Below are 11,137 nucleotides of genomic sequence, written 5' to 3'. Positions count from 1 at the left end.
CTTGTAGATCCTAGATATTAGTTCATCATTGGATGCATAGTTGGCAAATATTTTCCTCATTCTGTAGGTTGTCAGTTTACTCTGATGGTTATTTCTTTTGCTGTGCAAAATCCTTTTGGTTTAATTAAGTCCCATTTATTTTATTTTTAGTTTTGTTGCATTTGCTTTTGTGATCTTTGTCATAAATTCTTTGCCTAGGCCAATGTCCAGAATAGATTTTCCTAGGTTTTCCTCTAGAAATTTTATAGTTTCAGATCCTATATTGAAGTCTTTAATCAATCTTTAGTTAATTTTTGTATATGGTGAGGCATAGGAATCCAGTATTATTCTTCAACATGTGGCTATCCAATTTTCCTAGCACCATGTATGAATAGGGAGTCGTTTCTCTAATTTTTATTAATTGCATGCTTTGTCAAAAATCAGTTGGTTGTAAGAATTTGGCTTTATTTCTGGGTTCTCTATTCTGTTTCATTGGTCTGTGCATCTACTTTTATACCAATACATGCTATTTTAATGACTATAGCTTTATAGTATAACTTGAGGTTGGGTAATGTGTTGCCTCCAGAATCTTTTTGCTTAGGATTGGTTTGGTTATTCTAGACTTTTTTGGTTTTGTATGAATTTTGCAATAGTTATTTTCCAATTCTGTGAAAAATGTTGTTGGTTGTTTGATAGAAAATTCATTGAATCTATAGATTGCTTTGGGAAGTATGATCATTTTCATGATATTGTTCTTCCAATCAATGAAAATGAAATGTATTTCTATTTGTTTGTGTCATCTCTGATTTCTTTCAGCAGTGTTTTGTAGTTCTCATTGTGATATATTTCACTTCCTTGGTTAAGTGTATTCCTAAATATTTTTTTTTTTTTGTAGCTCTTGGAAAGGAGATTAAGTTCTTTATTTCATTCGCAGCTTGAATTGTTGTTGTATAGCAGTGCTATTAACTTGTGTACATTGATTTTGTAACCTGTGAGTTTACTGAATTTATTTATCAAATCTAGGAGTCTTTTGGAGGAGTGTTTAGCATTTTCTAGGTATGAGAACATATCATCAGCAAACAGAGATAGCTTGACTTCCTCTTTTCCAATTTGGATGCCTTTTATTTCCTTCTCTTGCCTAATTGCTCTGACTAGATGATTAATATTTAAATTATTAGTATATTTATATTAATATCTACCATGTTTTAATAAGTGTTCTACTTGTTGTATTTGTTCATTGGCCTTACCTTCCTCTTCCACTGAGTTCCTTCTTTGATTTTGAGCATAATATGTTTCATTGTATCTCCTTTGTTAACATTAAAAGTATATTTCTTATAAAAAGAATTAGTGTTTACCTTAGCATTTCTAACATATACTTATAACTAATTTAAGGCCATCCTGCAAATACCACTATACTGTCTCAGGTGTACCACAGGTATCTTACATGATTTCCTGAATCTTTCGTCCCATCTCCTCTGTCATTGCTGTAATTCATTTCACTTTTGTAATAGTAATTTTGTTGTTGTTATTATTTAAACAGCTAACTTTTAGAATGATCAAGAATAAGAAAATCAAAATTTTTATTTTACATTTATTTATTTATTCTCCAGCACTCTTGCTTTATGGATATCAGAGTTTCTAATTTATATTATTTTTCCTCTCTTTGAAGAAAACTTCTTTTAAGATTTCTCGTAGAGAAAGACTTCAATGATAAATTCCCCCTAGTTTTTGTTTGTCTGAGTTAAGTCTTTATTTCTCCATCACTTTTGAGTCATAATTAATTTAACTAGACATATATTCTAGGTTGGTGGATTTCTTTTCTCAACACTTTAAGTATTTTATTTCACTCTCTTCTTGCTTGCATGATTTGTGACAAGAAGCCTACTGTAACTTCTATCCTTATTCTTAGATGTGTATTAGTTTCCTAGGACTGCCATAACAAATTACTATAATCTGAGTGACTTCATATGATGTACTTTCCTCTTTGTGCCTATGCCCAAATTTCCCTCTTTACAAGGACATCAGTCATTTGACTAGGTCTCACCCTAATCCATTATGACCTCATCTTAACCTGATTATATCTGCAAAGATCCTAGTTCCAAATAAGGTCACATTAATGGGTACCAGGAGTTAAGGCTTGAATATACTTTTTCGTTGGAGACACATTTAACTAACACAACAATAGGTAAGATTTTTTTTTTTCTTCTCTGGCATTATACAAGATGTTCTCATTGTTTTTGGTTTTGGCTGTTTAAATAATATGATATGGCTAGTTATTTTTTTTAAAAAAACTTGCTTGGTGTTTTCTGAACTTCTTACATCTTTTTTTGTATATGATTGATTTTGGAATGCCCTTGGCCATTATTACTTCAAATATTTCTTGTGCTTTGTTATCTCTTTCCCTAGTATTTTAATCATGTGTATGTTGTTATGCACTTTGAAATTTTCCCCAAATTATTTGATGTTCTAGTCTCTGTTTTTTTTTCTCTCTTTTCACTTGAATTTGGAAAGTTTTATTGGCCTAGTCCACTCTCAGTCCCCAGAAATTCAATTAAACTACCACTTAAATATTTATACCGCTTTATAATTAAAGTGATTTCTGCTCTAGGCAAGAAAATCTCAGCTCTGATTCTTTCAATTAACCTCTCTTGTCAGATATCATGGTGGTCAATTTGTTCTAAAACCTTATTTCTTTGATGGGTTTCAGAAAGGTCGTGGATTCTCACTGTTGTAAGTTACTTTTTTCTTGTTTTAAGGATGAAAGCAATAACTTCCAAGCTCTTCACATACTGGAGTTGCAACTGGAAGTCTCTGTTGTTGTTTCTAAAAGTTTATTATTTCACTCCTTCTGTTTGAGTACTCATTATTTTAACAAAATAAAACTATCATCTTCCTCATACAACATTCAATATTAGTGGAAACACCTACTTCACATATTCATTAATCTTGTTTTTCCTCCTGTTTCCTGCATTTCCAAGTATATTTGTAACTCTGTATATATTCATTCATTTACATCAAACTCTTCAGGTTATTCAACTTTACAAATTCAAAGTGAGCAATAGAAATTTACAAGTGTATTTATTCTAACCATTCCTGAACTTTCTGCTAACATAAAGGAAAGATTTCCTCATTCATTTCTCTTCCCATACGAAAGTATTATATACAACCCAAACCAACAACAAATAGCATCATAAACAAAATAATGTCAAACCAATTAAATTAGAAACATGACAAGAATACTTACTGGCATAATTAACATAATTAACGAATATTTCGAGGTTCTAACATAATATGTAAATATAATAAAATTATTATAAAAGCATTAAATTGCTACATTATAAAAATAAAAGTAAACAGTTACCTCTCAACAGAAATTGTTATTATATAATTATGCAATTCTATAAAAGTTAGCAGACGATAGAAAAATTAACCAGAAAAATTAATGTCTGGTAGAAACATGGTTTCCTTCTCTGTCTCTATGTCTTTCATTCTTTCTCTCTCTTTCTACCTCTACTAAAAAAACCAGTTAGTCATAAAATGGAAAGCTTTTTTTTGGTTACAATAACAATAAAATCACTAAGTATAAGATAAACAAGAAAATCCAAAAGACATAAATGTTAAAATATATACAACTTTATTACAGTAAATAACTTAGAGTAATATAATATAGTCCTACAAAGGTAGGTTCAAAAATCATCACAATATTATTAATCTCTAAATTAATACATAAATTAATGCATTTCCAGTTAAAATCCAAATATATATGTTTAACAATGTAATATAATTTGAAAATGAAAAGAATGTAAATTAAAAAAGATAAAATTTAAGAATAATGGACACCTGGTCTTGGAAGATATTAAAAACTTAAAATAGGACTGATATAATCAAAAGCTTGGCTCAGAAACTAGCAAATGCCAGGAGAACAAAATAGACAATCCACAATTTTTCTATGAGAACTCATATGGCATTTCAACTTGTAAAATACTGTTTTATTTAGAGATTTTGGAACCTTTGGTTGGCTGCTTATCTCATAGAATAGAAAGTTGGAACCCTAAAATTAGAATATAACTTCTTTAGTAAACTGGAAAACCCAAAGTCTATGAAGTAAATGATAGACAGACATATTGTATTATCAAACTGCAAAGTGTGTATGACAGATGCTGCAAAAAATAAACAGAAAATTGAGAGACAGATGAAATATTTACAACTTATGTGAAACCTTATGCATCAATAAAAATTTACTGATTTGATAACAATGTATCACAATAAAATGGGCAAATTATATAAAAAGACATGGGGAAAAAGATATATAAATGAGAAGATCTTCAATTTATATTTTAGTTAGGGAAATGCCAATTAAATCTGTAATTTAATTATTTGTAAAGCCATTGGATTGTCAGTTGCATCACTGCTGAGTCTTAGCAGGATATGAAATAATATATTGTATGAATTTCTGTTAGGAAGAAATATTGCTATTTCCTGGAAAGTGCTGAAGAAAAAAATACTTTTATAATTTTGATGATGACACAATAGAAGAAAAAACAGTGCTAATTTCTGAATCAGTTTATCTTGTCACCTATTTGATTTTCTTGGTCTCAGACCAGGGCATCTTACCCTGTCATCTCTTTGATTTTCTTGGCCTCTATCAGACTAGGATATCCCTAATCTACAATTTTTGTGTTTGTTTGTTTGTTTTTGAGACAGTCTCACTCTGTTGCCTAGGCTGGAGTGCAATGGCATGATCTCGGCTGACTGCAACCTCTGCCTCCTGGATTCAAGGGATTCCCCTGCCTCAGCCTCAGCCTCAGCCTCAGCCTCCTGAGTAGCTGGGATTACAGTCACCTGTCTTGGTGCCTGGCTAATTTTTGTATTTTTAGTAGAGACGGGGTTTCACCACCTAATTCTATAATCTTTAGTGGAAAGATGGTTAAGAGTCTCCATTTGAAGAATCTTAAATTACAGTCAATAAGAGTAAAAATATGGAAAACCATTTCTACAAAATATAATATACAATATGGATCTTGAATGTTTGCATCATTACATACTGAGAATTCATTATATAATACTCTGTCTGTTGAGGAATAACAATGTTGTTTGTTTAATCTGGAATTGCATGTTTGGAAATTGTTCTCAGTTATAATGGTAACGTTTGAAAGGGTGACAGATTTAGCTCCAGCAGTGCTGCAAAGCCCCTTTTTTAGTATAAACCATCAAAAAACAGTAAAAAACACTACCATTTTGCTGCTTATATACCTTGTCTTAAAGAAGGAAAGGGTAGAAATAAAAAGATTTCAGAATTTATGCCAAACATATGTTAGACAAAGTACTATACCAGGAAGTAATATAAAAAAATAAATTGCAGGCTTCCTCAAATAAGAAGAGTATCAAATCTCTCCTAAATTCTGGTATATTTTAAAGTTATTTATTTGTTTATTGAAATATATTTGTACTTACACTTTATTATGCTTGTTTTGGAAAGGTAAATTTGCTCCAATGTATTGATGCATTAGGGATCAATTCGAGCATAATAAATATTTCACATTTGTTTAAGCATGATTCATTTCTTGAAGTAAAAGTAGGAGAAAGCAGAAAATTGCACTCAGCTAAATCAGCCTGTATAACAATAAACAAAATACACAGAAGCACACACTTCAAACATATACCAGTTCTCTTAATCCAATGCATTCACAATCCTAAAAATATGTTCTGCTATTCTTCACATTTGTGAAGTTTTCTTTCTTTTTTTATATTAACACAAAAATACTGCCAGGCACGGTGGTTCATGCCTGTAATCCCAGCACTTTGGGAGGCCGAGGCGGGTGGATCACCTGAGGTCAGGAGTTCGAGAGCAGCCTGGCCACCATGGTGAAACACTGTGTCTACAAAAATACAAAAATTAGCCAGGCATGGTGGTGCGCACCTGTAATCACAGCTACTTGGGAGGCTGAGGCAGGAGAATTGTTCGAACCCAGGAGGCGGAGGTTGCAGTGAGCCAAGACTGCACCACTGCACTCTAGCCTGGGCGACAGAGTGAGACTCTGTCTCAAAAAAAGCCAAAAAACAGAAACAAAATAAAAGTAAAAGCACTCATTTATTATTCAAAACATGTTCAAGAGTCCTGGTTCAAAAATACCATGAAGTTGGTGCAAAGAGAAGTTTAAAGTGTTGAAGTGAAGCTTGAAATAATAAATGTTTTTAAAAAGATAGAAAAACCAAAACCTGAGAGAACATGTGATGTCTCCAAGCAGTGGACATAAAGGAACACATATGGCAGACTATGAAAGACAAAACAATGAAAAGCAAAGAAACGTCAATAGCTATAACAATACCAAGTGCTGCAAAGTCAATAAGAAGAAAGCCTAAAGAAATGGAAAGATTATCAACCATATGGCTTGAAACTCAAACAACCTCTTTACAACCAAAGAGAAAGCACTAATTATATATGAGGATTTTAAATGGTAAGCACCAAATTCTCCTAGAATGCCTCTTTTTAGTGCTATTAGGGTCTAAGAGTAGTAGTTTCAAACACGAGTTCAATTTCCAAACCCTTCAGCTACTGAGCAAAACTGTGAGAATAGATGAGAAAGTTGCACAAGAATTACCAGTGATGATGCAGAAGTTGATTACAGGAAAAGACTATATATTGGAATTTTTGTTTTTCAGTTTCAATGGACAAGTATCATATATAAGCATATACCTCCAAAACTATATCTCAAAAGCAGAAAAATATATCCTAGGATTTAAGGCTTTGAAAGATTGCTTAACTGTCATATTTGACCAGAGGACCATGAGTTTACCCATCCACATCTGGTGTTAAAACTTTCCATCATATTTTGGATAGCCCTTCTTCCATTGCCTCACAATAATTCACTACCATTCTGAGAACTACTTCCACAAGCAAATATCAGGTCTTTTCAAGATCAAGTGCCATATTTTTGAACTGTTGATGCGTTTCTTAACCATTTAGCACATGTAAAACTATGTTACTCCTTTGAATGTAGTTCCTATCAATATTATTTAATATGTCATTGATGACATTTTGAGCGTTTTGCTCCTATTTTATTCATGAGTTCCATACTTTTTATTTACATATTTGCATAATGCAGCGATATTTAGGAGCACATATGCTGTGTTATAATTAAACGTTCTGTACAATTGAATCTCAGTTCCTCTCTGAATATTCTTTTTCTCCTCTCTCATGCTCACATTTTGTATTCTCTTCTCATCAGCAATGACCCTCTATTTGTTGACATTCTAAATTCCAAAGCTGCAACTGACTCAAATCTCTTAGCTAATAAGTAAATATAGTCACTCTGGCAAACAACATATGGCTAAAACAGGTAGTTCTTCATATTTATGCATTCAAGTTTATGTATTCAAGTATATTCACTTTAAGTTCATCAAGAAAACATTTTGTTAATTGGTTGCAGCAATAAGAAATTGTAGTGAATTGTTATTCTGGGCCTTATATTAAAATGGAATATCAAAAAAGTATTGAATTGTAGCATATTATTAAAATGGAATATCAAAAAAGTATTGAATTGTAGCATATACTAAGACCAAAAAAAATATTGGTATGGTCTTTATATAGTTTATAAATGTAATACAATAGGATATTTATGAAAACACTATTGAATGGAACATGTTTCAAAACTGATATTTTATTTCTATTGTAAAATGCTCACCACAAATATAAGAATTTTAAGTGGCACTTTTTTGGTGTATTGTTGCCAAATACTTCCGGATATTTTATTGAAGGTGTATTATGTTGGTTTGCATTATTATTAAAGGGAAACTTCACTATGTTGTTTGCGTAAGGAGTAAAAAAACTACACAGTGATGAATATTATTAAGTAACATGTCAAGTACATGGCATAGGAAAAGGCGTTGGCTTAAAAATTAGACACTTTTTCTGTCAACACTGAGAAAGTTTTAACATTGGATTGGAGGATTTGGACTCACTATAAGACTAAAACTTTTTAAAAATCAGTAATTCATAAATAATAATAAATATGTTTTAAATATATAAGAGGGCATTCCAATCAACTTGTGTACACATTTTCTAAACATGATGGATAAATTGGTTTTATGGTCTGTGGAACACAGCACAAAATGAGCGAGCAACGCAAATAAGAGTCTTATCTAAGTCCCTCCTCTGTACCCACGGAGACAGAAAATTTAATTAAATGGCTTGAATAAAATAAAATATAGCAGTCGCAATATATTATAAACAAGTCAGCTAGGAAAATGAGAATAAAAGTAAGAAAAAAAGTCAGAATGAGGGCTTTTTGATTATAACAATAAAAAAGCAATAGAACTAACATAACTAACTCCATTTTTGTTTAAATAACCTTTTCCCATTCTTATACATAGGCCAGGATAATTTTAGAACACTAAAATAATATACAAAAGCAGCAGTCATGTAGTTTAAAAAACTAATTCTGAAATTAAAGGAAAAGTATGTAAACAAGTATGTTTTGTTAAAGACTTGACTTAGAGGAGCACTGTGACCTGACAAAGGACAAGGAAGGAAGTTTCCAACCTTCTTGGACACTCGCTGGTGCCCAGATGTCTGTGGTTGTTTGTTTGTTAGTTACCTCTTGATCTCAATCTCTTCTCTTCCCTGGCCTTAACATAAAAAGGGTCTAAATTTTGTACTGACTTAAGGTGATATTCTAGGACAATAGTCCACTATCTTCTTGGTTTGCTGATTATCTTCTTGGTTTGCTGATTCTCCAAATATACCCGTTTTCCTCCCTACCAACCCTTGTGTCTCAAGTCTGGCTTTTGAGCAGTGAGCTGCCAAACCTGGGTTTGGTTACATAATGATATATATGACAAGTCAAGAAATCCCTACGGTTATAAGTGAATAGATGCTGGGTAAGTGATAGGCAGTTTCAATTATCCCTGTCTCCTATTATTTACATGATTCTACAGTCACCTCCTTTTGAGTGTGGACTGGACATAGTCACCTGCTTTGAAGAAATAGAATACAGAAAAAATGATTTTTCTATGATTAAGTTACAATAAAATTGTTACTTCCAATTTGCTAGTATTCTAGATATATGGCTTTTAAAGTACCTTGCAGTTTAGCCAGAAAAATAGTTATTTGGTTTATTGTAACTGTTGAGAACTCTATTTAAAATTAAATACGGCTTATTTCATGGACTGTCTGAAGTGTGTGTATGTATGTGTGTTTCATAAATGCTATAATAGTTTTGAAAATGTTTGTTAGGCATATTTTATTTTACTTCAGAAATCTTGAAAGCTTGCAGAGAAATTCATATATATTTTTGAGTGGGACTTTCTATTCTTTTCTGTTATTGTGTATGGAAGACATGCATATAAACTCATTCTGTGATTAGTTTAAATCACCATGCTCTGTTTTTAGATACTGAAAGTATGTTTCCATGGCAGTTGACTGTGGTTAGCAGAAACAGAGAAGTCAGCTATCTATAAACTCCCATGATGAGATGCCAGAAAAAGTCAAACTCTGGGAATACAGGGTAGTACAATTTATTGATTGACATAAACTTCTACAGTAATTCATCTGTTTTCCTGCCTGAATTTTTTCAAGTTGCAGCACAGTGATTATTTAATTGAGTTAATTAATTTATTTTAGAGACATGGTCTGACTCTTGCTCAGGCTGATCTCAAACTCCTGGGCTCAACAAATCCTCCAGCCTTTCAAGTAGCTGAAACTACAGATGTGCGCCACCACATCCAGCTTATTTCTGGTCGGGCAGTGCTGGAAAGATCCATGAATCTTACATTACTAATCTACCTGTTTGTTGTTCCAGTATGTTAAATCTATATTTCAATAACTGTTGACTTTTGCCAGCCTTATGTCTACTCTACCATCAGTAGCAAGACAATTGTGTAGATCAGGGTTGTCCATAGTAGTTAAAAGGTAAGAATCGCTTGGCATATGTATTAATATAGTAATTCTAAGGTCTGTCTGCCAGAAATTCTGATTCTAAAAATTGGTATGGATACCCAGAATCTGTACAGTAGATGACATTTTAAGTTAGAAATATTTAAGCAACACTTATAAAAATGATCAGGAAGAAGAAAAGAATAACAGAAGATACCATTTAAAAAATGCATACATCTTTTGGCCAAATTCCAGAAATTTAGACTAAAATGTTTTGAATAAAATAGTGTTAAAATAATTTTATTAAATTTTATGCTTCTTGAACTTCAAATTGAAAGCACAAGAATATTTTATTATTTTCATGATCTCTAAACGGAAATCTGAAACAAACTGATTGGAAAGGTTGAAATCATTGATTTTTCAATAAGCTGCATAAGCAAAAATAAAAATAATAAAAGAAAGAGTAATCCCAATTACAGACCAAAACATCACTTTTCTTTTGGGTAGAGCCTGAGATAGAGCATGTTAACCAAAGGGCATGGAATTGGGAACTAAATGTGGGCAGCCACCCCATGAAGAGCCACCTCTGTAGGCATAACTCAACTTGTGCCTCCTCCAGGAGAAATTAGGTGGATTTTGATATATTTTTAGAGCTGTTCTTCTCCAATGCAGCTACCAGGTCAATCACTGCATCCCCTTAGAGACAGATTGAGGAAAAGTTCAGGAAGGCCATGAATGTGTTAAGGGGCAATCCCTCCTGGGAAATAACAGAAATGGGGAGAAAATAAAGTGTTTCTTTAACATGGAAGTTAGTCAATAACCTTGTTTGCTTACCAAAGAATTATCTGTTTTAGGTGTCCTTTCTCAGGATTTCTTCAGCTCCTACACTTCTCTAATTCTGAAACACTAATTCTGAAAATTGAGCCAGTCATAACAATTTAATTACACACACAAAGGGAGCATAACCACAAGTTAACATAAAATTATATGATTGGACTAACATGCAGTTGTTACCGCAATTATCCACTCTGACACTGTGCATTATTGCATTTCACATTGTATTAATATGTATAAAAGACAGAGGGTCAATAAATATTTAGCAGATGAATCAGAGTTGGCATCTCAAAAATATAAGGGTGATTTAGAAATTATCTTAAATAATGTAGAAGAAGCGCTATGTGGGTTCTGTAGAGAAAACAAAGGAGAGGAAATTATTTACCATCCACTCCTCACTTGGCGTATTCAGGGAATATCTAGTAGCTTTTTGATGAGGCATAGAGACAG

General features: G+C 32.3%; 1 long non-coding RNA gene across 1 annotated transcript in view; it reads left to right on the top strand.

The window, feature by feature from the left end:
• Positions 1 to 1,913: 1,913 nt before the first annotated feature.
• The window catches only part of LOC129397165 (uncharacterized), a 54,577-nt gene continuing 45,353 nt past the window's right edge, over positions 1,914 to 11,137 (top strand). The window contains exon 1 of the long non-coding RNA XR_008624355.2: positions 1,914 to 2,164. This is a non-coding gene — a long non-coding RNA (uncharacterized LOC129397165). The remainder of the gene's footprint in view (positions 2,165 to 11,137) is intronic.

Source organism: Pan paniscus, chromosome 12 (assembly GCF_029289425.2).
Source record: "Pan paniscus chromosome 12, NHGRI_mPanPan1-v2.0_pri, whole genome shotgun sequence".
NCBI lineage: Eukaryota > Metazoa > Chordata > Mammalia > Primates > Hominidae > Pan > Pan paniscus.
This window is presented reverse-complemented; position numbering and strand designations above follow the sequence as displayed.